Source organism: Sinohyriopsis cumingii, chromosome 9 (assembly GCF_028554795.1).
Source record: "Sinohyriopsis cumingii isolate HCF-2022 chromosome 9, ASM2855479v2, whole genome shotgun sequence".
Lineage (NCBI taxonomy): Eukaryota > Metazoa > Mollusca > Bivalvia > Unionida > Unionidae > Sinohyriopsis > Sinohyriopsis cumingii.
Window position 1 is genome coordinate 7,821,257 of NC_142969.1, and position 27,831 is coordinate 7,849,087.

The 27,831-nt window shown below is 41.3% G+C and overlaps 1 protein-coding gene across 1 annotated transcript in view; it reads right to left on the bottom strand.

Moving 5' to 3' along the window:
- Window positions 1-27,831, bottom strand: part of LOC149791235 (uncharacterized) — a 93,526-nt gene that overhangs the window by 13,218 nt on the left and 52,477 nt on the right. The window lies entirely within an intron of this gene.

Genomic DNA, 27,831 nt, shown 5'->3' on the forward strand with positions numbered 1-27,831 from the left:
ACGCAAATGGTTCCACATGGAGAACCAACGCACTTTCGTAAACAATGTATTCTGTCATATTTATGGATGCGTGCCGATCGTGTATGACCAGGTTTCGGTCCTCTTCCACGTAACCTATATGGGATTGTGCATTGTGCAATGCGCATACGGGGTGGGTAAATACGATGGAATGTCTGGAAACAACCTTCCCAACTGCCTATATCTGCCTTCGTTACTCACCAAATAACAGCCACGAAGATTTCAAAGATATCATCAAAGGGAATTACTAACTTCGAGATAATTTATCTAGGGAACTACATCAAATTCTCGTTGACTCAAATGTTAATATTCTCCAGTAAATGTTACATTATTATCTAAATTAGTGTTACGGGTCATTTATTCACTATGGCCTCGCTGTACCTGATTATTTAAGGCTTTGTTGATCTATCTACAGGTGTGGAAGACGGTCATCTTATTCTAGGCATATATCATTAAATCAGGACAAGTAAATATTCTTGGGCAATAGAGTGTCCGTTCATGTCCAGATTGGTCAACACGGCGCTGCATTCATTTGCGTAATAGCAGCGCTATCAGTGGTTCCGAATACAGTGTAGCGATCCATATATCTGCAGGACCATTATGTGTTCTATCAGCTTTTACAAGCTTACCAGCGACTTCAACAAATGGTTCTGCTTGCATAAAATATCTGCTTGCATTTCGATCTTGTAGTTTTAAACGTCCTCGTTTGTGTGGCACACGTGCGTTTTATGACTACTTTTGATAATCGCGAACGGCTTCGTCTTTGAGCACGGGAGCGTCCATGTCAAATGTATGATCTAATGCATATTTTAACATATTATAATAATAGAATGTTGCAGTTGATTAAATTAGCGGTGACTTACCAACATGGATTGCTAGCAGGCTGTGCCAGTCTCACTCCACCTCCCAAACGATAAGTAGGGGTGATATTGTCGTTGTTACCGCACCAACGTTGGTCTCATGCCAAATTATTTATTTGTGTTGCTGCGACAGCATATGCTAATTTGCTGACAGCGGCAGACATTTACTGGGTACATGGCAGTGACAACGGGTAGACTGTTAGTTGTCTGGCCGCTAAGATATTAAGAAACTAACCTAGATTAGCTATTTCATACCGCAGAAAATCTGCTAGCCAGCTTGCTCACGCCAAGAATATCGATCAGCCCAAGATCTTAAACTTTTATAACCTCGATTGCTTTTTAGCGAACGAAAAACCACATTCACTTACCACGGAGAGAACTGCACAAAACCTACCACCCTGGACAAATCGCCCAGCCAATTACCGTAGTATGCGTTGTGCACCGGCACTCATGAATGTACCATTGTAAGAGTGCAACGATAAACGGTCGAGATATTTATTAAAATAAGGTAGCAATAAATTGCCACACCTATTTCTTCTCTAGTGGTAAAATTATTAACCGTCGCTCTATTTCCAACAGTTCTTCTGCGTAAATTAGGTAGATATCAATTCTGCTTTGTTAGTGTAAATCGCATATGTGAACAAATAGTATTGTGGGATCGCAAATATACCAGCTGCGTAGCTGCCTCAGACAACAGATCGTCTGGAGGCGCATTTGGTGAAAAGCTGTTCAGGATATATCCCAGATAGGCAGCGCTCGGCGCACTTATATAAGTGCCAGGAATGGCACCACATCTAAGATTTACCCCGATAGTCGATGTAATGCTAACGGCGCATGCGGTCGTATGATGTTCGTCGCGTTCTTGAGCATTGTCTAAAGTTAACACGTCGGCGTCGCCGGGGCCACGCATAGTCGCGGTCTTGATCGATAATGCACCAATGTCAATGTATACCTCGCCGTGGTTATTCCATGGCCAAACATAACGATGACTACTTGACAATAATTTTTATCTTAGAAATATTGTCTTATGAAGATATGTTTCCGTCGTTGAAATTCATGTTATGATTGCCTCGATTTTGCGAGCGAGCTCTGAGATTTCAACAAGTTATTTCACGGGTTTAGTCATCGATAACAGAAAATCATAATTTAGCGGTTCTCGAACGAGATTGCGATTTATGTTTGACTTCACTCGTTAGTAAGTATCGCTGTAATGTTGTCAAGTGCACCTGCGTTAGCCAATCTCTTGATGACATTATTGGCATCGCTCTTCTCAATATTGAATTCAAGACGCTCTTATTATTACTTTTAAAGAAATCACATTATAATAACACATGAATACAAACTATATGGATTTGAATATTACTGGAAGCAAAATATTATAAAACAATATAAAAATATGTAAATGTGAAACATGCTAAATATACATTTTAAGAGATAGATATGATACGTGAACGAGGACTTTGTAAACTGAGTATAAATTATCCGAAGATAAGGACAGACATTATCAAATCCCCAATTGTTCTCAAAGGTAAAATTTAAATAGTGATTGACAGTTTTATCTATTATTAGGGTTCTATAGGAAAATAGAGAAATGCAAAGGATTTTGACGGTCTTATCAAGACAGAAATGGAAAAATATCTGACATTGCGCATTATACACCTGTTGTGAAGGAGCGCTAGACCTCGGCCCATATCTGATAAATGTACGGCGGGACAGAGCGGCCGTCGTTGCAGAACATGGTGCATTTATCGGCTCAACGCGCTCTCATAATTAATCTCGTCTAATACATCTTATACAGCTAGAACCTGGCGTCGACATGGTCACAACCCGTTATTCCTACCTTCGCATGTTAAATCAAATTTTCAAACTATGTTCAGAACCCATGTCGCATGAACACCATGTGGTATAAATATGTCAGAGAGCGTTGCGTCCACCCAGTTGAGCACAAATAACATATTTGCGTTGACTATGATCACTTTGTGAATCTACGTGTACCGTTGGGTCAGATAGAAAACGTTGTATATTATATGTAGGTGGCGACGAAACAGTAAATTAATGGGTTAGATTGTTACTTCAATACAGCATCATCTTACATCAATCAATTATTAATTCCCTCACTGATTTACTCGATGGGCAGCGTGTCATCAACTGTGACGATGAAATTAGCAACGTATTCGTGTGCCATTTTCTTGGCAGCCTCGTTGTGGTCCCGAATGACGTTATAATAATGACGATCATCGGCAGTGGGCCCGACCAGATATAATTTGTTGTCGATATAGCCAGTCTAAATGAAGAAGCTGTATAATTGACATACAATAGAGCGACTGAGGTGGCAAAATCATTCGGATGCATATACGCTCGTGGAATATAAAGTTGGCCGTATTGTTTTGCAGGTTGATTCCGGTTAAACAATTCGCCGAGACTTATTCGGGTTGACTAAAAGTTATCAGCTTAAAATCGACATGTACATGCTGAAATTAATGTCGATAAATCCAGCGGGCACGATTGAACCGTCGCAGAACGATTATTGTTTGACATTAAAATGCATAGAAAACACGGACAATAAGTGCAAGCAAACTGGGAAATGAGCACGATCATGTGAATTTGTAGCAAGACTTCCTGCGATTGCTTTGACCAAAATGAAAACCGCTGGTCAATCGAAAACATAAATATGACCAGTGTGGGTCGCCCCATTGACTGGTCATCTAGAACCTATATCGGGCGGTTATGTAAGCCCTTTACTCAGATATTTATATGCGACTTAAGACATTGACGAGGAACAAAAACAACTACTGATCCTATCTGGAGTTCGACAAGGCAAAGAAGCTCACATGTAACCGGTTACATCACTTGCTTTTCATCCCCGCTGGATCCAAAATTGAATCACCTCGACATCTGAGCAAACAGTGATAATTTTGTGATTTAACGTCTCTGGTTTCGCTCAAGCCACTGAAGATTTTATGTGTGGACATTAACACAACATTGAAATTATAAACCGGTTCTTGTTTTACTTCAATCCTCTCTGTCATTCACAACCACATATATTGTGAAGCACTACAATGTATTTTTACCGGTGGAAGCATTGATACCTCATCAAGTCAGTCTTTGCAAGAGAAATTTTCTGGTGCATAATTCTTAACAAATATATAGATCTTACTTTTTCTTTTATAATTATCTAATGAATATATAGGACAAGTTCACTCTGTATAAGCCAGCGCTTACACAGGAAGTTTATCAAGATTTGACAATAATTTACTTTTTTTGAAAACCATTGTTTTTAAACATGAATCTGTTGCAACCGAATCCGCGTGATGGGAATTTTGTTTTTCGTCGATAACAAGCTAATAGCTGAATATGCAATCGTTGACGTTCTTAAATGATTGCATTCGTGCTCACTGTAGGACGTTTTATTTCCGCATGTTACGAATCTATTTCCATCAAGTAATAAATAAAACGAAGCAAAACCAACATGTTTTTTTTTTAAACGTAAACAATTCAGCCATCAAAGTTATAAATTAAAATATGAGAGTATTATCAAGCGAATAATCAAGATAAACTTCATTGAAATTCCAACCTAAAGAAAAGGTCTGAATAAATTCAAAACTGAAAATGTGCTGGCCAGTCAAGAATTGTGGCGTTGTCAAAATGGCGGAATTCATACATCATTCGTATAATTCACAAGAGTTTTAGCGTAATAGTATTGTTAAAATAATGGGCACTTTGAATATCCTGCCACCTCACCCCTGTCTGTGTGGGTTCGAAACTCGGATTCGGCTGATGTGGGTATGTGAGAAAGCTTTAGAGTAGCTTCTCGTGGGTCAGTGGCTCTTCACAGGGTTTTCCCGGGTTCTTCCTCCACCATTAATACTGGCCGCCATGCATTGCCTATCGTGCGCTGAAATATGGCGTTGAACCCCACAACAACAACAACAACAACAACATTCAAATATGACCTGCAGCATTAAGTCTGCGAAGGCCATTTATAGCCCATTGTATCACAATTGCACGGTTTACACGATTTTTGTGCTGAACCGTTTGCAGTTTATATTTACTGGGGCCAAAGATGAATAAAATTAAAGCATTGTTTACATGTATATTCAGACAGAGAGCCCTAACCCAATATATATTCCATCAAAAAGGGACGATATCCAGTGTATATGAGCGATAGCTACTGTTATGCGTGCACCGTGCATTGTGGATGACACTATAATACAAGTCATAATAATCTTCTAGTTAGTGTACTTGCCATTTTTTGTAATTGATGTCAACGGTGAACTACACAGCCATAACGTGTATTGGATGAATGTGCAAGAGAAGTTAATTTATTGTACATATTTTCTAAACTCTTTTGCTTACACATTTCATAATTAACATAAATTATAAGATTGTCCTTTTATTCGAAAATACCATATAGTTCACCTTTCTGGGAACCGCCTTTGTAATTAAAAAGGTACAGGAGATATTTATTAAATCTTGGAGTTTCCAGTTTCTGTATTGTATATTGTCACTGGTTCTTTCGTGAACAAGCTTTCGTGCATATAACAATAATGTACCTAAAAAAACAACTTTTAAACACTGTCTACAGTGAATAATAAGTGTTTTAATAGAAGGGAAATGTTGACCATTTCGGCATTTTACCTGATATATTGGCTTTACGACAATTTATAAAGACCCTTACTTGACCTGCAATAATAAATGCCCCTCCAGATAACAATGAAATTTTGTGTATAGAAGTAGTAAATGGGGGCACTTTACCGTCAATGGGAATTAGCATTACAGAGACCCCTGGGTCAGATTAGCGTCAAGGGAAATTTAACATGGAGAAAAATCGTGGGTCAGATTAGCGTCAAGGGAAATTAACATGGAGAAAAATCGTGGGACGGTTTAGCGTCAAAGGAATTTAAACAGGGTGGGACTTTATAGCGTCAAGGGAAATTGAACATGGGATTTTTTTTTTTAAATTTTTTTAAAAAAGGGGTAGGCAATGGAAAGGCTATCTCTTTTCGAGAAATATGGCTGGCCCTGAAAAGGGCCTTTGGGTTTATGTTAATATTAATATTAACATAGATGGCATCTGTCACATCTTCTTCTTCTTCTTCTTAAACTCCTTCTAACTGCCGGTCCATACACAAGTACCCTCTTGAGACATCATTGTCTTTCTATGTAAACTCTCCTCATCCATTGACTAGTATCTGTCCTATCAACAACAGTCCACTTGGACCTGACATACATGAGCATGTCCGTCCTAAACATCATCGAAGACACAAGGGTGGATGACTCAATGAGCGGGTACAAACACAAACACACAAACACAAACACACAAACACAAACAAACAAACACATACGCTAAGAAACAATAAACAAAATCCATAATCTACTATCCACACAATCGTACGTGAGCGGTTACAAAACCCAAACTATACTCTCCACATACGCTAAGAAACAATAAACAAACCCATAATCTAATATTCACACAATCGTACGTGAGCGGGTACAAACACAAACACACAAACACAAACACACAAACACATACGCTAAGAAACAATAAACAAATCCATAATCTACTATCCACACAATCGTACGTGAGCGGGTACAAACACAAACACACAAACACAAACACACAAACACATACGCTAAGAAACAATAAACAAAATCCATAATCTAATATCCACACAATCGTACGTGAGCGCTTACAGAACCCTAACTATACTCTTCACATACGCTAAGAAACAATAAACAAAATCTGTTAATTTCTTCTCTGAAGAGCTCTTCTATCAGGTCTTCAGTGATTTTTAACATTCTCACATTCTCTATTTCTTCTGGCTTCGGTATCAGACTGTGTCTGACCCTATGCAAATTCACGTAGGCTTCGTTGAGTTTAGCTAGTTTGGAGCACATCTTCTTAGGAGGATGAGTCGACAATGGATGGTTAGACTGGAAACAACCCGGTTCTTAAAGTCAAAGCGCGGACGTGAAGGAAAACATCCCCCACACGGTTTTTTAGTCGCAACGTTTAGTGAGTGTCATGAGAGGGATAGTAAGAAATGAAAGAGCATGAATCCAACATTCTTATAGCTAAACAAAAGACAAAGGCATTTTTTTCAAAACACAACTTTTTTTATTCAAAAATCACTTAACACTAAACAACAACTCTAACATTTTTAACAATAATCCAACAATATAACATCAAACAATTTTTTCAAAACACAACATTTTTTATTCAAAAATCACTTAACACTAAACAACAACAACTCTAACATTTTTTAACAATAATCCAACACTAAAAGTTTCTCCACTAGGTAAAGAGGGATAAAAGTCTTCCATGGTTTCTAGTAATCTAGGATGACTTCTCTCAAACTGTTGATTTCTATGGTATTATCGAATTCTGCATACAGGATGACGTTCACCGTTTCATCAGGGTCTCGGTCTTTAAACTGAATTTCCACACGAATCTGGCCGGATTTTATAGGGTGGAAATGTCCCTCGTCGCTGCCTTGGTCTGGAGTGAAATCGAAAGCCCACAAAGCGTAGCCTCCTGCATAATCCTCGTACGTAATACCGTGACTGGTATTGGTTCCTAACTGTCCGGTGGCTTCGTACAGGGACAAGTACGATCTCAAGTAATTCTTCTTGGTAAAGTCAGGTTCGAAAGGTCGGGTACACAAGGTCTTGCCATCGCGACTGACTTCGATTTTGGACACACCAAAGTATTGAAAGTAGAAAGGATTTTTTTCGGCAGCTCCGTTGAAAGCTGTATTCTCGACGATACCAACGATCAAACGTTTGGGTAACTGTCCTTGGAACAGATGATCTTCGATCATGGATCGCTGTCCCTTGGGAATGGTGAAGGTTTTCACTTCCACGCGTCGTATGGGATACTTGGCAGTCGTTCTGCTCAACGTCTGACTGATGTCGTTTCCCACTTTAGGTAACACTTCCACACGGCGCACGTAGAGTCTGGCTTCTAGGATTTTGGTTTTGTAACCGTCACTATCAGCCATCAAATGGAAAGCGGCACTGCTACGATTCAGTCTCAGGCGGACATCCACCCCGTTCAGCAAATACTTTTCTTGCAACCACATGTCCAAATGCAAACGATCCATCGGTTCTAAACTTGTGTCGGCTCCCGTGATTCTCTTTCTTCGTTCTAGAAATCCATCATTGTTGTCTTTCTTTTCATCAGTTTCCAATATTTCAAACTTGGTAGGTTCGTCAGCTTCCCATACCACACAGGCATTGAGATGAGTGTTCTTGGCATCTATTCCGTACGTCAAGAGATTTTCCAGGTAGTCACGATAAGGGTAAGTATCCATGCTGCTGCTGACCAGTTTGTTATTCAAGTACACGTCCACTCCACTGAACAAGGAATGCATGAAATTGTTGACGGGAGCTACTGCTTCATCGTCTATAGCACCTCCAGTCTTATCTAGAATTTTGACTTTCAGGTACAAGTAACTGCTATTCAGATCGATGTAATCTTCGGGCTGTCCTTTGATTTCAAACTCGATGGGAGCGGAATCGGTCATTGAGGAGACGGGGTGAAATTCCACCCACTGGGATTCTTGCATCGTCATCATCGTGGGGGGCATGGCAAACAGATCCAGTTCCGTCTTGGAACAAGCGCAAGATTCTCGGTGCATCATTTTTTTGTCTCTTTTCTCAATAATCGAAAACGTCTAAGTCTCGAACGGTTCTTCTTTTCTTGGCCTTTCTCGCTTGAAGTCTGGTGAAAGGGTGTTTTCTTCGTCGTCTCTTTCTGCCTTGTCCTTGCTGAATGCCTGACTCGGTAGCGTGCAGGGCATTTATAGGTGTTTCTCGGTGACCCAAAATGTCTTTGCCCGTTTGCAGCAAGACATTTTTGCCTGCCCTCATGAAGGCTTCTTTAGGGTTTTGTTTGTCGATGATGACATTTTGGAGAAATTCTTTGCCTTGCGTCAGTGCCGCATCTTTCAAGGCGTGCAATCCGCGTGTCACCATTGGTTTGAACACCGGGGCCACCGAACGAAAGGCCGATTTTAACATATCTCCTAAACCGTGTCCTCGCTGTCGAGCAACCCCTCGGTACACTGGATACATGACTTACGAATCGTGAGAAAACCGTTTTCGAAAATGGAGTTTCACCGTGACTTTTCCTTTGGTGAATGGAATATTTTGTCCCAAATCTCCTTTTATAGTAATGTTGACCGTGTCCAAATACGACTTACTGACAGGCAAATAGTGAGGATGTACAAATTCGCGGTGGACGTGGTAGGTGTTTCCACCTTCCTCGTCAGTGTTCGTGGCAGAATCCACTTTGAAAGGAATGACACGCAGTAACGGTACGGAGGTGTGTCCCACCACGTTATACTCCACCACATCGGAGTACGCAAACATCAAATTCAGTCCTTGGTTCAGTTCTACCGGGGCACGAAATAACTTGCTAAAAGACTCGTTGTCGTAAACGATGGGTAATTCGCTTTTCTTCATCATGCTCATTCTCAGGTTCATGTCTCCGCCCAACATGTCATACAATTCAGGACAAAATAAAATGGACAGGATTTTACTCCGTTCAAATTTCATCAAGAAGCGACGAGCTGTTTTGTGGTACTCCATGGTGACACTTTTGTTAATATGCTCCAAAGCTTTCAGAAACACGGCATTAAACCTGGAGGCTATGGTGCTGACCAAATGTTGACCACTAAAATAATAGCCTGGGGAAATGAACAAGTGATAGGTGGTGTACTTTTTTGTACGGGTTTTCTTGTCATATTTAACATTGCTATCCATCCACTGTTGCAATTGTTCGTCATGAACTTCCACATCAAAAAAATTTTGATTGGGAAGGACATCGAGGACTTGGGTCGGGTGAATCATTTCTACTAAAGCCACTTCCCAATGGGCTTCGTGATCTAAGGGGATGGCTTGAGGTAATTTGGCCGTGTAACAGCACAACGTGTTCTTGGGAAACACCTCCATGGAACTGTCACTGGGTAAGGTTAAGTAAAATTGGTTTTGGTGACTCATAATTCCAGAGTTCCATGGCTGTCCGAGGGGTTAGTGGACGTCAGAGGCGTGTCTCCGCCCAAAATGGGGTTCTGGTTGTGGTTGGAGTGGTGACTGGCACTGGCACTGGACACAAGGTTCCCGTGGTTCCCGTTGGAGGTGAATTTCAGGGAGGGATTAGGAAGCAGGTAACCGATGCAACTGCTCAATAAAATCTTCCACAATTGTTTGTCTCCTTGTTGCAAACTCAAATTGGCGATGGCTGCCCCGATGACACAATACACCACGAAGATTTGGCAGAAAAAGACGATTTGCGTTTTAGGCACACGTTCTCCACACCACACCCACAAAGGTTGTTTTTGTAAATCTTGCACAGAAGAACTGGGTGAAGGACGAGTGGTCGACGTAGCTGCGTCTGTGTGAAAAGGCATGATGGTCACTTCTTTTTATAGTCGATGACTTGCGAAGCGTCGATCCAAGAATCAAAACTGGGTGGATATCCTTTCCAACGTACTTTGACTTCTTTGACACGTCGTTTGCCCACTTTACGGGTTCTGCGTTCGAGAATGCTTTCGATGTCGTACACGTCGTCTTCTTTTTTGGTGACACGTTGTAACTCGGGCAAATAAAACGTTCCTTTGAGCACTTCTCCGTTCATGTCTTCCAATTTATAGACGGCAGGATGACGGCTATGCACTCGTCCAGTGACGCGAAACAATTCGGTCGTCCAGTTAGGTAAGTAACCTTTGTCGAAAGTGCGTTTGGTTTTGCCAATGCGCACCCAATCTCCTACGGCCAACATTCCACTTTTCTCGGGGACAGCCCTCGTCGGGGACGTACCAAACAGACGCTCAAACACCAACACTTCGTTGTCGGGAGTCACGTCTTGCGGGGCACGTCCGATGCTTCGATTGTAAGATTGGTTGTACGCTTGCACCAGGTGCGGTAAGATGTCGATGTACTTCAGAGTGTGGTGATGCGTAAAATATTTCCACATGCGTTCTTTCAAAGTGCGTTGAAAACGTTCCATGATGCTGGCTTTGGTTTCGGGATTCTCGGTGGTAAAAAAATGAATGTCACGTTTCTTTAATTCTTTTTGGAAAGCTTGGTTCAGAAATTCGGTGCCTTTGTCCGTTTGCCATCGGAGAGGGTGACGACCGCTTTGTTTCAACACCCGTTGCAGGGCTCGCACTAACTCGCTGCTCGATTTGGAAGTCAAGGGTACGACCCAGGCAAATTTGGAAAAGACGTCGATGACACAAAACAAGTATTTGTAGCCACGATTGTAGCTGGCCAAATGAGAGACATCGGCTAAATCGGCTTGCCATTGATGATCGATGCCTTCCACTCGGGTGCGACTTCTGGCAAACTTGCGTCGAATGGGTTTGTGTAAAGTGTAGGTAGCTTGTTCTTGTAACCATCGTTGCACTTGAGGTAAACGGAGACTTTTCAGTCGCGTTTTGGCAGCACGATACAATTTTTGAACTCCTGCGTAACCTGCAGGATGGGAGGGATCGTAGTAAATGCTGGCTAAGACTTTTTCCATTTTTTTGTGTTGGTTGGTGTGTTAATAAGACACCCACTCTTGGAGGATGCTACTCTTTTTCTCTTGGGGTATTTTCTTGGATTGCAATGCTTTGCGTGTGCGGCCAGCAATAGGTGTCGAAGAGGAGGAGGATGTCTGAGCGGGGGATATCGGTTCTTGTTTCACTTCTGTCTTCACTTCTGTCTTCACTTTCTTTTCTCTTGTGAGGAAGAAGGGGTGGCCATCATCTTTTTAATCCATCCAATTCTGGAGGTAGGTGGTGTTGTTAACTTGCGTACTTTTTCTGGTGGAGTTTGAAACCCTTCCTCTTCTTCTCCTTTTTCTGTCTTGGTCACGGGTACTGGTGGTACTGGTACTGGTACTGGTACTGGTGATGGTGCTGGACTTTTCATCAAGGTCTTAAAATCTTTCAGAGTGGGTAGAGCTGTTTCGTCTAAAGCTTTCTGGTGAAAGAGTTGCAGTCGTTGCAAGAGTTGACCGTACTTTTGCGATTTTTCTGTTTCGGACAAATCTTGGCGATCCATCAAGGACTGCAATTCGTGTTGTAACTGGGACATCTCGCTCAAATGGGGATTGGGAGGTAAATGCGAGGTGTGTTGTTCTTGCCACCGATGGTATTCCATCCATCGTTTGTAAGGCACTAAAGCTAGTTTTCGTCCTTCCATGGGGTTGTCAGGGGTCGATTCTGAGATCTTGGAACTTCCGAGGCCTTTTTATCTTGCTCCCACCAGTCCTCCCAACATGGTTCCCAAGACTCCTTTCAGTATGGGGCCTAACAAGAGAGGTAAAATACCTCCACGTTGCACTAACATCTTCTTGTTTTGACGAATGGGAATTTTCTTTCGAACCATTTGGCGAAGAACGTGATGATGTTTGCCTAAGCATTGTTTCTGGTGTTTGGACAAAGGGATCGTGCCTTTCAAAACGTTCAAACAACATTCGCAGACGGTATCGATGACCTCTTTGGAGGCCGTTTGAATGAGTTTTTTTCGTAGAGGTGGAGAAGCTTTGGACAGGACAGATAACATGTCCCCATGTTTGGCTAAACGTGGTGGCAGTCCTTTCCTTTTCTTTCCTTGGGGTTTTCTGGAGGGTGACATCTTTGAGTCTTCAGGAGCACCAAAAAACACTGATACCCCGACTTGGTCACAGGCCTTTTTTATACTGGAACGCGTCGCCACTGATTGTCTTGACGTCGTATTAATTTGAGGACAGGCATGACACGTCGTGCAGGGGTACGTAACGGACTAAATCGAGCCAGTTCTTGCTTGGACAAATCCAGTAAACCTTGTAACATGCCCGATCTTTCTTGAACTTTGATTTTGGGAGAAGGTACTTTGTGAGCAGCAGCCACTGCCACTAAATTGGAAGGTCCTGCCACTGGGGAAGTTCTTTTGGGGGTCATCAACGGAGAAGTTCTTGGTGTGATCAACGTCTCCAAGTACTCTTCAGTTCTGGGTGTCATTAACGGAGAAGTGGACAAACGTGAGGCTGCCGGAGACGCAGTCACCGCCGTGGCAGGTCGTGGTTTGCGAGTGTAAGGTTGCGTCCTGGTCGAAGTGCCTCTCTTGCGACTAGTTTTCTGTGGACTTTTCTTTTTCTCGGGACTTTTTCTCTGTTTCTTTTTCTGGGGGCTTCTTTTCTTTTTCCGGGGTGGTGGTGTCTGGTCAGAGGAGGGCCCTGCCACTGGAGAAGTTCTACTTGGGGACCTGGTCTTTTTCTTCTTGGGGCTTCGTTGGACTTTTGTCTTGGGTATAACTTTGGGGGCATTAGGATCCCATCTTAAGAGTGAGCGAATGATGACCCCTCCTAGAGTACCGCTCCCTCCAGGTTTCAAAATGATTTGTTTTTTGGTTTGAGTGTCGATGCGGGGATCGGCCAGTTGGACCAAAGCGACTTTGTTTCGATCGAAAAAGCGTTTGGTTTGATGAGGAATCTGAATGATTCCTTGGAGTAATTGACGTGCCGTCACCGTGAACCATCGTAAGACTTCTTTGAGACTAGCTTCTAAGACACGACCTCGTGTTTGTGGATCTTTTTCTCGACTGATGCCATACAAGGCACGAATCAATTTGACGGGAAGATGCGACTGAAGGGATGTCATGTTCACACTGTGTGAGACAGACGAAAAAGGGTCTGAGGTTTTTATAGATTTTTTTATGGGGAGTGAAATGAAGTCGAGGACGGAGACGTGTACAGGACAGGCCCTCCGTCTTGGCACCAGTGGTGAAACAAGTGGGTACGAAATCGCAAATCCTCGGGAGTCGTAGGTTTCAAATCGACGAGTAAATAGGCGTGTGGAGTTTGAGTGGCATCGTCGTACGCCTGAGTCAGCCAAGGCGTTCCTAACTGTTTGGCTAAGACTTGCACTTGCGATTTATCTCGAGGGCTTTTAAACAAGACCACGTAATGCGCATTAAGACTGATGGTGCGATGGGCTTTACTTTGTTGAAACAAATTTTGGGTGATGTAAACGACACTGGCGTTACGGTGATGCCCTTTGCGCGTAAACCACAGTTTAATTTCTTCTTCGTCTTCTCCTAACATGTCGTCGAAATTGACCAAATGGGTTTGACGAGAGTCAGAGACGATGCCGTCGTCTTCTTTAGGAATGCCTTCCACAAACACGATGGAATCGCCTTGACTTTCTCGCAAGAGGCTGTACGCCGATTGCCACTCTTTGTAACACCAGACGATGCGCTGAGGCGGTCGATCGATCAAATGATGTTTATGTTCGATCAAACGTTTGACGAATTCGGTTTTGCCTGAACCGCTAGGTCCAGCAATGAGCATGTTAAATGGATGGCGAAGATGCAAAGCCTCCCAACTGGCACGATCTAAGTGTTCGTCGATGACTTTGACAGTAGAGGAAGAGGGAGCAGAGACAGTAGAGGTAGCCATGGTGTGAGAAATGTCACTTGTGACACGGAAAACAAACAAGACAAGAGTTTATATACTTTTTCAGAACACGTTTATTGAATGTTTTTTTCAAACATGAATACGAAAGACAAAAATACATAAAAGCCAAAGGCTTAAGTACAAGAATAAAAGGCACATGATAACCATGAACGTGGAATAAACACAAGTGTCTGTACAACATGTTTTGGGTAAAGTTCTAACCAGTTCTATAGTAGGGGGTAAGGTCACACAAGTGTCCTCCCGAAAGGGTCTTTCAGGCCTGTCCACGACAGTCCTGTCCTGGGTGACGGGTTCTACTGGCACCGTCACTAACACAGGTTGAAAAGTAACTTTTTTGATTGAATAACTCTCGTGCATACTGGGCCACCTCTTGTGTCCAAGCCTCAAAACCCTGGTCTCGGTGATGTCCAACATTTGACTCCTAACCAATCTGGTTTCTTCTTCGTCAACGACATGGTAAGTTACTTCATTGAACAATGAACTATTGGTCTTGGACGTTGTCCCTTTTATATGCTGACCAATATCGATGTGACCGTACGGCAACGTAAAGTGATTGGGAAGTCTCACTCGCTTCTGGTACACGATTTGATAGATTTTTTCCAGGGGCCGACTGACGATGTGGTGAGTGGGTAAACGTACAATCTTGTTCGGTTGATAAGTGGTCACTTTAAAGTTTCCATCCTCTCCCGATTGCAAGGCTTCTTTCAATACCCCAAAGTTGACCACTCGACTGGTACGATGATTCAGAGTTAGTCCTTTCACTTTGCACGTCGTGTGCACTTCTCCTTGTTTGTCCCGGTATTCGTAGCCGTAATTTTTGGGACCACCACTGACGAAACTTAGAATCTTGTCGTCGGGATGCTCGTCTGTCCAGGCTCCTAAACAGTCTCCTTCGATGTCAGGGTGCTGTTGAATCGGGTGATGGATGTAAATGCAACTGTTCGTGTCAAAGTACAGGACGCGTTCTTCTAACAGTTCTAAAGCTTCGTACAATTTTAAGCGAGCATGAGCTGTCACGTAAGCCGCAATGATGACATTTCCAAAAGGGTCGTCTTGTACAAAGTCCAGATCTTCTTCGTAATTGACCAAGATCAAATCCTCTCGAACGACGTCCACGTGTTTCATGTATTTGGTTTTGTCGTGAATCATCTGGAAGTAGCGGGAAGGTTCTGTCAAATATTCCGTCTTGGGTAAACACGGTCGTTGTGCCATTTTATCCCACAAGCAATTTAACATCACTTTGGCAAACGATCGCCTGCCTTCGTTTTTTTCGATGTGGTCTAAAGAGATGCCTTCTTGTGCGTAGTATTTCTCTTTGAATTGTATTTGGTCTTCGGGAGTGTGACACCAGGAAGGATAGCCGCTGGCTTCTTGCTTCAGTTTCAAAAAGGCATCCACGTAGTCGGCGAAAATGCCTTTCTGAGTAGGGTCACCCTTGTGGTATTGTTGTGTCTTGGGAAAGTGGCAAATTTCGTACACTTCTAACAGTTGGTATCCCATGTCCAGAGCTTTGAACAATTCCACGCTGACCCAGGTTCCCGTCAAGGCACGTTCTTCGTGGCTGTGATGGCAAGGTTGGTCCTGGTTGCACGTTTCGGCACAAGTACGGCACAAGGGAAACATCATTTTGCCTTGACAATGGTGAGGTAAGACGGGATGGTATAGGTTCGTGGGAGGCAAAACTTTACACTTGATCAAGCCTTCGTATTGTCGAATGTTTTTCAGGTCGATGTGTTCCGTGAACAATTGCGGGTGCCCTACAGGAAAGCGACAATATTTGCACACGTAGGGATACAGCGAACACACGTCCAAGTATTTGATTTCTTCTCCTTTCTCTTCGTCGGCTTGGTACAGCAAACAGGTGGCATTGGTCCTTCCTCCGTACAAACTATCCCTCGGGTTCAGCGGGTCCATGAACTGGTAACTTTCCACGAGGCGTTTAAACTCGGGATCGGTTTTCAAACGGTGATCGTACTCGTGTTCCCACATTTCCACCACTTGGTATCCTTGCTGTTCTAACTTTAGGCGTCGCTGACAAGTGTCATGGTACAAGTCTTCCATGGTTCGTTGCAAAAACTGATTTTTAGTGTCACGGTCAGGGTAACAGACGGGACATCCGTGAAATAAGCAACCGTTAAACTCGTACACGATCTTGGGGTTTTCTAAGTCCCAGCCATCTACCGAATACGTTCCGATGGTCTTTTCGCCTCCTCCGTTGCGGGCATGCTGAATCCATTTGTCTTCCTTGTCGCACAAGTAATGTAACCAACGTAGGGCTTTGACCGAGTATTGACGCTTGACATAGTGGGTCGTTTGAGGACTGATGACAGCCACGGTGTTTTCAGGCATGAATCGTTGGCGGTACACTAAGGAACACGCTTTGGCAATGGTGCAAGCTTCTTTCAAAGGATCGACCCCTCCGTGTTCCATGAACAGTTCTCGAAATTTTCCACAGCAACGTCGTAAAATGTCCACGTCGGAACGACAATACTTTAACATTTCTTCCTGAAAGTCGAAGGGGTCAGAGGCATGAGCCTGGTACCAAGCGTAGAAAGCTTCTCGTTGTTCGGTACGCATGTTGTCGGGGTCGTAATAGTGAGCCTCAGGTAAATGGGGTAGAACGGCGTGTTGATTGGCTTCCGTATTGAATAAGTGTAGAAAGTACCCTTTAGCCATTTCTGTCATTCCAAACGTTTTAGGCATTCGACTCAAAGGCATGGCCAAGTAACTCATCGAATCTTTAAACTGTACTTGTCCCACTTGCATGAAAATGATTTTGGCTCCGTTCAAAGTGACTTTAGGACGTTCGGTGCCTTGTTCCGTATAGTATCTGAGAAGAAACTGTCCATCGTATCCGGAGAAATTGTGAGCCATCACCGTGGCATGACGATGACAATCTCCGTAACGTTCGATGTCCTCTTGGCTCCACGTCTTGTCGATGGGGTCTAAGACCCATTGGGCAAAATCGGCTAACGTGTTTTGTCCCCGAAAGATTTTTTCACGCCTTCCGGGAATCTTGCTGCAGTGAGGGCAATGACTGAAGATAGGTTCTTGAATGCACTTCTCGCACGCTCGATGAGCCACGCAGAAATTAGGAATGTGAATGCCGGTCTCTTGCATGCATTCGAAATCGAAAAAGATGAAATTGCCTTTCTTCTTGTGACCGTCCTCTTTCTCTAGTGGGGGTTGGTATTTTGCACGTAGCATTGGTGTTCCAAGTCCACGATGCGGTGACAAATGTGACATTTTTTTTTTCCTGAACATACGTGTGCCTTGGTACTATTGGTACGTATGGATTGTCTACACGTTGGGCACAATCTCAAGAGTTGACAAGCACATTTCTGCTGTGAACCTTGCGTCTTCAGATGTTGTTGGTAACAGGTAGGACTGACAAACGTGCGCAAACAAGTCGAACAAGGCACTGGTTCTTCGCTCAGACAGGGTGGAGAGGCCAAACATCGTGGGCATTTCATTCCACAATGCTTGTGTTGCTCTCGATTCTTATAACCATAGTCACATTTCTCACAATAATAACTGTATCCCAGGAATCCAGTGATACTGGTAATGGTATCGAAATGGTCATCGTGATGATAGACATGAATGTATTTTCCGTCCTTAAAATCTTGGCCTCGAAACAACAGAGTTCCACGCATTTCTTGAGGGTGCACTTTCAAGGTGTAGCGTGGAGCTAGGGCATCTTGCAATTTTTGCATCTCAGGAATGCCACAGGGTGTGTCTTTGGACAGTCCGGCTTGTTGTAACAGGAGTTCTGCTTCATTTCGTTGTTTGGCTCGGTCTAATTGTTGAATAGTGTTCCAGGTTCTTTTCCAATCTACCGTGTCGTTCTTGTTGGCATAGGTTCGTCCCACCACGATGGCACGGGCTAAACACATCTAGTCTTGAGGGTTGTTAATTCGGACGAGACTCTTTTTGGTGTTGCGAAGGTCGTCCACCAATAACATCTTTTTGCGTCCTGTCCCTTGAGGAGGAGAGACGTGGGCCATTTTCAGTGTGGCTTTACCATCGGTGATGTCAAACTGGTCATTAGATTGTTGCACCTGTTGTATCTTGTCCATGACTTTGGAAGGGGTCAGTTCTGCGGGTCTGCTAAACTCGATCCAAACAGGGGATTTCAAACCGTCGTAATCTATGGATAGTGTCAAGCGATCGTCTTCTTTGGTTTGACATTGTCGCTTGAGTGCGGTAAGCAAAGAATCCCACATCTCGGTGATAAACCCTTCTGCTTTCTCCAAGGGTACGTCGGCCTTGAAATCTTTAAACTTCACCGTGTAGGTGTAAGCCGTGGTTCTAAATTTTCTAGAGGAGCGCTTTTCCGTCTCTCGAATGGAATAGTACTTTTCAGGGTTGACTAAGGGTGGTGAACTTGGTTTAGAGGGTTCGGATTCTGGTTCACTCATGTCCTCTTCAAAATCACTGGCATGAATTTGTGCCAAGATTTCAGCCCTGGTACGAGGCGATAGATCACGTTTCTGCCTCTTACTTTCTTCTTCTTCTTCTTTCTTCTCGAATGAATAGGATCGTTTCATCTTGAGTGCAAAACGTCAAATGACTCAAGTTTAAACACCATAGACTAATTTATAGTCTTGGCAAACCAGCGTATATAAAAAGGGTGTGTGTCTTGTCCTTTCACTATTCATTTCACTCTCAAGCCGAGCACAACGATGGAAGAGACTACCCAGATGGAACGTTTCGCCAGAGCTTTGCGAGGGGTCATTAGAAAATTCTCTTCAGACCAGCCGACGGACTACTCTCCTTCCTTTCGACATAAAAGTCAAGATACTTGCTATAACTGTCAGAAGAAAGGGCATTGGTCTTCAGAGTGTCCAGACCGTCAAAAAAGAAAAAAAACAGGGGCTAAAAAAGACAAAAGTCAAGATACCTGTTATTATTGTAAAGAAAAAGGACATTGGTCTCCAGATTGCCCAAAAAAGAAACAAGAGGAGTCAGAAGAAAAGAAGGATTCTTCAGAAGAAGAGAGGGATTCTTCGAAAGGAGAGAGGGATTCTTCAGAGGAAGAAGAGGAAGAAAGAAGACAATTCTATTTAAAAGAGGCAAAGAAACAGGAGAAGAAAAGAAGAAGGGAAGAAAATGAGGAAAAAACGGTGAAGAAATTCAAAAAACAGAGAGACTAAATAATGAGAAAGAAGAAGTGTACGAACTTTTTAAAGTGTTCTGTGGTGAATTGTGAATTGGATTGTAAAAAATGGATAAAAGAATACATGAATGATATAAGGTAAGTGTCTTTGAGTTTTGATTTTAAAATAAGAAGTTACACTCAAGCACTCATACACAGACACGTACTATAAGGATAAAATGGGTGGGGTTTATTTTTGAGTTATTGGCAAATTAAAATTGTATTTCTTTTCGAGAAATGTGGGTGGCCCTGAAAAGGGCCTTTGTTCTTTATGGTGTAGGAGTGAGTTTAACCAATCAACTTTAACTGCCTTAAGCCTTTGCCACGGCCAAGGCCTACTTCTGATGATTGGGTTGAAATCACTAAGGGTGGTAGGACAGGCTTAGTCACAGGGTTGGCGTGTTTAGCTTGGGAAGGTCGTATTCTCTTCGGTCGTGATAAAGAAGTCTGATACATTTGTTTCAGACTTCTTAACTCCGCTAAAATGTCCAACAGTACCGTAGCCGTTTGATTTTCACCCTCTTGTTTCTTTGCTGCTACTTCTTCTTGCTGTTGTTGCTGTTGTTTCTTTCTTACCTCTTCTTGTTGCTGTTGCTGTAGGAGAAAAGCTTGTTCCGCTTCCTTTTGTCGTTGCATAAATTTCTCCAATTCTTCTTTCTGTCTCTGTCTAAAATTCTCCATTTGCGGTAATGAAGAAGGTAACGAAGGTTCCGGAACAAATTCTTGCGAGGTAAGAAAATCCACAAAATCCCAATGTACCTCTTCTGAAAGTAAGTCCGGGTTCCCTTGGGCAGTCTCCCCTGCTGGTGCACCCCAATGGATCGTTTTCTGAGTTTCCGTCATGTTGAATCACTGTCGCATAGATTGACTGCACACAAGCGCTAACGAATCTATATAGACCACGTGACGTCACAGACTGCTCTCTTCGGATTGGATGCGAGCTGACTGAATTTTGTAACGCGTGTTCGGATTGGTGAATGAATTCAATCTGTTTCAATCCTTCCTGTACCTATAAATAAGCGCAGTTCACTGCATTGATTCACCTATTCTCGTCGCTTCAAGATGTGGACCACAGTTGAGTCATCCACCCTTGTGTCTTCCATGATGTTTAGGACGGACATGCTCATGTATGTCAGGTCCAAGTGGACTGTTGTTGATAGGACAGATACTAGTCAATGGATGAGGAGAGTTTACATAGAAAGACAAGGATGTCTCAATAGGGTACTTGTGTATGGACCGGCAGTTAGAAGGAGTTTAAGAAGAAGAAGAAGAAGATGTGACAGACGCCATCTATGTTAATATTAATATTAACATAAACCCAAAGGCCCTTTTCAGGGCCAGCCATATTTCTCGAAAAGAGATAGCCTTTCCATTGCCTACCCCTTTTTTAAAAAAATTTAAAAAAAAAAAAAATCCCATGTTCAATTTCCCTTGACGCTATAAAGTCCCACCCTGTTTAAATTCCTTTGACGCTAAACCGTCCCACGATTTTTCTCCATGTTAATTTCCCTTGACGCTAATCTGACCCACGATTTTTCTCCATGTTAAATTTCCCTTGACGCTAATCTGACCCAGGGGTCTCTGTAATGCTAATTCCCATTGACGGTAAAGTGCCCCCCATTTGCTACTTATAGATGCTGAATCAAACTGCACAAGATGTACTAAAGAAACAGCATGCACTAAAAACACACTAACCTGTGTAGAAAACACGTATTGTTTGTTCACCATATGCCGTTGATGACAAGCAGATTCCACTTGCGCAGGCATTCATGTTATCTGTATATTAAAGGTCATTTCAAGCATTGGTAACATATATAATATAAATTATTCAAATTAGCATAACTTGTATATCTCGAAATCATCCACAATATATAGCAAGATGCAAACTGAAGAAATAAACTCCCACATGATGCAGATTTCTCATGGAATGCATGCACTTGATTCATATAGTTCAGTTGTATTGTATGCAGACAAATTAGTTCGATCTGTGTTTGTTTCTGCAGCATGATATAACATGGGGAACTCTATATCAAAGAAAAAGGGTAAGTAACCTAAAACTACTTGGTCAAATCCAGCAAAGACTATGTCCATCCATAAAACATCTAACGCAAAAGCTAGATCATATATATATATATATATATATATATATATATATATATATATATATATATATATATATATATATATATATATATATATATATATATGTATGTATATATATATATATATATATATATATATATATATATATATATATATATATATATATATATATATATATATAGATTCATTCATTCACTCATTCTTATACGATAGTATAATACGGGTTCGAACCATACAATCAGATCAGCCTGGCATATTTGAAACGGTATGTCCTACGACAAGTATCTTTACTCCAGGTGCTTTGGCATGAAATAATCTTGACATGTTCAAACGCCGTCAAATAAGATTGAAACAAGCTAACCACATATTCGCAAGACTAACATCTTTTCAACTGTATCTACTACAATGCTTTAGTTCTTTTCATGTATCACATTCTCCCAAAGCAAGTATCAAATCTTTCACTTTTGTCTATCGAATAGACAAATATACCTGAACATTGCAGTTTATATCTAACTATTCTCGTAATGTACTCTAAAATTTTCTGAATAATATACACGGGTCGATGTTTAATATTGTTGTCAATGCTTTTCGTACACTCAGTTACATATATCGAATATGTTATTGATCTTGATGGGTCGAAATGTCATATGTCATTATTGATCGTGTGGTTTATATGAATAATAATAATAATAATAATAATAATAACAAGTGATGTGATGTTGATGTCCCAACCAGCCACATTTTCCTGACACCAGGCCGATCAGACCTAACACTAAACCCTTAGTGCTGAAAGCCGAGCGATGCAGCTTTTAGCACCATTTTTTAAGTCTCTGGTATGACTCAGCAGGGGATTGAACCCACCACCTCCCGCATCGGAGGCGGTAATAATAATAATAGTAATAATAATAATAAAAATAATAATAATAATAATAATAATAATAATAATTGCATTACTGGTCGTTAGTAATTCTTGCGTGCGATCAGAATACACATAGTCACTTAAGGTAATATCAACATATCTAACATCAGATGTCTGTTTGTGAATGCGTGAACCTTGATACAAAATTGTCCTATTATGTTGTAGGCTTTAAAGTCTGTTTTAGCAGCATATGCGTATTGTTTTATTTAATGTTAGCATACTGAATGTTCAATGGACGAATCACCTTCAACGTTGGAGCATTGCCTTAGGATCGGATTTAGCGTAAAACATGTATTCACCAGCCCCCAAACCTAAAGTTTCTATAGCTGATGGGGTGGTTTCAGCTGGAATCCAAGGAGGAAGTGAAACAAGTATATTCTCGTGTGATAATATGGGATGGAATATTTACTGTGCTTGAGGTGACGTTATTTATGTTTTGAGATGGCTGAGCACCTAAATGAGCTGTGTGATTATGTGTTTGGATCAAGGTTAACAACCTCTGATTGCTGTAGAATCTCCTCATAACTGGCTCTGCGAACACGTTGGTTATTTTGATGATCATCGTGCCAACTACGAGACGCTTCGACACCTAAAGTCTAGAATGCGTTTGAAATGTGACCTTTCATTAAACCCACAAAATATATTCCCGCCAGAAGCTTGTAGAAAGGAGCTTTTCCACGCACACGAACTAAGCATGGGTTACAAGGAATAATACAGGCACCCCGTCGTACATAGCATGTAACCAACAATATTCATTGACTCTCTGCTGACCGTATTATGTGATATTCTCCAGGAGAATCCATTTGAAATTATTCTTTCCGATTATACGTATGTAATGTTCATAATTAATTTCGGTGTGTGGTATGTTCAACAATATTATTATTTTATTATTTTATTGGACAGGGCGGATTTGGTAACGGTTAGTGTTATTTTATCTTGGACGAATATTAACGGTAAACATATTATCAGTAGGATACATCGTTTCCAGTCGGACTGTACAATACATTTTTTGTAGACCTACCCCACCATTGCTTCTTCATCTGAAGATTTAAAGACAGACATAATCTGATAAATATTGATTTCAACTTGATATTTAAAGGAACACTTAAACGACATGCGAGATTCATCATATACTTTGTGAACCTAACTAATAAGCTCTATTCCACTGTATTTCAAGGTAGACCCAATCGAGAAACATGAGGCCAGCTGTTGGGTAATATATCCTATATACATTGATCATTTTCATTGTCATTGGAGAATGACACAGACCGAGTAAAAGCTGTCTGTCATGTAAACCTGATATTATAATATTCCTAATTAATTTCAATGTGGGAGTGTGGGCACAGTTCAACTGCTGATAAGCATACAAGTATATTAACTACAGTAGTTTGATATTCCCACAAAACAGTATATATCCCAACTCTTCATTCATAATAAAGGATAACACTCATTTTGGCACTAGATCTTGGCCAGTTCCTGAACAAATCCACATATTAAATAATACGACTTTGAATACCCACACTCAACATCATTGCAATTTACTGTTTATGGGCTTCAGCAACATTTCCCCATTTAATGGGCAGTTTGAATAACTTTTCAATTGGGAAATTCAATTTGTTCTATGGTCATATTAATCATATTTGCAAAAATGTTAGTAGGTCACATGTGAACGTAGGTAATCGTCGGTTATCAATACATTTTGAATTTCCATTTCTTGGTATATATATATATATATATATATATATATATATATATATATATATATATATATATATATACGATATTTTTTGAATTATATAACATTTACCAGACTCTCAATTAATAAGAATCATAACACATGAATAAAAAACAATCTTATCCCCTATAAGTCTTCTTTTCACAATAGACATACTGCCTGAACAAATAAGCAATTCATGCATTTTTATATGATATAAACCGTTTATTAGCAAAGCACACTTACAATCTTTCAAGCGAAAATAGACATAACTACCTATTTAGCAGGCACTTATTAATTTAACTAATACCGCTCAACTGCACTATATTTACAAAAGTTCAATTATTAGGTGAGAAACCACCCAATGGTGCCGTTAGAATTGTAGACCAACTATAACACACACGGAGCTGCACTAGGGAAATATAAGATCAAATTCCGGTCTCGTCGTAGACACTGATACCATCGCGGTCGTGCTCGGATTGTATTTGTTATTATGATGTCAAGTAATGACTCCAGGGGCTGAATTCATAGTGTGTACAACCACTGACAAACTACATTTAATTCGCTGATTACCTCATTCGATTTGTTGCAGGCGCGCATGAGGATTTCTAAATGACAATTCTGACGAAGAGTATTATCTAACACGCCGTGGAAACACATAGCCTTGCGAGCTTTCTCGCTGACGGTTTTACTGCCTGTAACTATGTTGTGATGCCAGTTTTTGCTTCGGCTGGTACTTGGGTCAGCGTGTATCCGATGTGCGTGTGTGGGTGGTTTACAGCTCACATAAAACTAGCCCAGCTTGGATGAACCTTAATCACCTGTTCTGCCCAGGTAATCTAGATAGTTTATTCGATGGGATCCTGGCGAACGTTCACGATCGGACGAAAACCCAGACAACTAAATAGATGCTAAATTGTATTGTAATGTTCTCTTGCACTAGAAAATTTACCCTGAGGTGCAAACTCTTGGTGATTGACGCGCAAAATATCAATTCATCAGAGCAGGTAATCCAACTGCTAGGACAACTGAAATAACAGCCGCTATGAGGGCAAAATTATTGGTTGGATATTTTTTAAAGTGTTAGCATTATCATACTGGAACCCGATTAGTATAGGCCCGGTTTATATCGGAAGGGCGTCAAAGCGATCACTAATTTAGCGGGTGTCGCTCATGTTGACATAAAAAAAGTGTTGCCAACGATCGGTATTAAGAGGTTTAACTGTTTTCATCAAAACAGCCACTGAAGTTGCAAACACATATACGTGCAGGGACCATTAAGTTGTCCAAATCTTTTGTAACTTCATCCACGAGAAGACTTTCTGAGTCGTAACCGGCAGATGAAATATAACGGGTTTATAATTATACGAATACATATTAAAATTTATCGCAATCATGCTATCTTTGAACGGTGTACACTCGCAAAACGATTACTTGGACATCACAAGGAATTTTAATGCGGATTGCATGCATTCCGAGGACAGTGCCCTTTCAAGCGAATGCGTAGGAAGACTTCCTGCTTTCGCGTTGAACAATGAAATCACACGGATGATAGTCATGAAACCCTGGTAGGTAATAGAAAAACAAATGCTAAAAGCAGAGCGCGTCGCCACTATAAATGGTCGCCATGAACCGATCTTGCGAGGCCCTGCATACTCTTTTATCATATATTTGTATGAGCTTGGAGAAGTAGAAGTGCAAAAAGTATAGTTAATGATCATATCTGGACTTCGACAACGCTTACAATTTCACATGCTGCCCGTCACAGCAATGCACCGGCGATGTATTACGCTGAAGAGCCCGAGCATCGGGCGTTAGTGTCTGAACATGGATTTGTGGAGCTACAATTGATACCAGCGGATACGCTGTTACCACACACGCGGGTCATGTGGCGGTAGGCCTCCACCCCTACGTCGGTTACACTCGAGACGTGTTGGGACAACGAAACCACGTAGACGACTTTGTTTGTTAGTATTACGATCATACGTAAATACAATATAATCACTATTGGGCTAATCCCACAACATTTCGACGTAATACAGTTTGCAATGATTGTTTTATTGTTACATCAATTTCGATATGTATCTTAAATGGTTCGCCATCAATCCTTCCCGATATTTTTACATGGATATGTTGACGATGAAAACCGGTTATTCAACGCATCGACGCGAGAAGTTAATTTGGAAATTTTGCATGGTGAAGTTAAAATAATTGTTAATGAAGCTTATCACGAATTAGTTTTCGAGAATCCATGATTAAATCACAGGGTGAGTACGTGGCGGAAACGTTTGACCAATATGATCATGGGATCACCACATGCATTTCTCCACTCCGTCCTTGGTCACATCTCAAATTAAATAAATTTATGATTCTCTACACCTAGTAACTCATCACGGCCTGGTTCTCAGTCATGCCCAAATATTCATAAATGTCGCCGTTGTCTCAGGAAAGATTTCGTCTCTTGATCACTTGAGGAGTACTTGTTTCTCATCCTACTGGATCCAAGCTGGAGTAATCTCATTATCTATAGAACCTGTGATAAGTTTGTGATTTAACCTGGCTGTTTTTTCTCATGTCGGTAACGAAGTTATGTGTGGGCATTAACATATCAGTACAATTTATATACAGATCAATAACCAGTAATGCTTTACTATACACCCCTCCACCGCTTAGATGACCATGTTTGTGACGCAATGCTAAATCAACTTATCGGTTAAGGCAAGGATATTGTAGCATGATTATGAAATTGTTTTGCGTGCTTTTATACTAAGAAATATATTCGGAAATATGATTGTTTTTGTCTTAAAACTCCAAGGACCGTATGGGAATTTTCTCTTGGCGTGGTTGTTATTTCTTGGCATGCATATTCAGGTAGGGCTAACACAGTAAGTTTGTATTGATCTGGTTAAAGATCTTTATCAAAATAAAATAAAGCCATGGCTATTCTATCGACAGTGGCGGAAAGTCTTTTACTCATCGATACCAAGTTCATTTTTTATATGCGACCAATGATGTTGTTGTGTAGATTCTTGTTCGCTGTAGGACATTATATGACCGGCTATCACTTTAGTGTTAAATGAGGCTTGCGAAATAAATTTACCAACACAAATATTATCCTTGATGAGAAACGTTCAGCCTCGTGTTACAACAAGCGTGGTATTCAAGGTTTGCAGAGCCCATATACACTTGTGGTCAGTTTACCTATGGTTCTTCGCCCTAAGTCCCTAGCGTCTGAAACTTCCATAATATTTGCACCTTGTCATGCCTCGGGAAGCCATATTTGGTTGTGTGGCTTATATGTGATAATTCCTTCAAAACTTTTGATACCTGCAAATCCATTCAATTCAATTTCAACGATAATCCTGATTGATACATTCTTATATTCATGTATGGATGACCTACACGTTCAACAACAGACAGCCATCAACCACGTCCAAGAACACTGGCAGGGCAGCACGCGACATTGTCGACGGAAAACATGTCAGCGGGGCAATAATCGTTAGCTCAAAGACCATCATGACCTTATTCCATGCAGTATTGTTGAAACTAGTCTAGAAATGTTTTGGGGTTTATATGCATTATTTTTAGGTGCAAAATATGAAAACACGGATATTT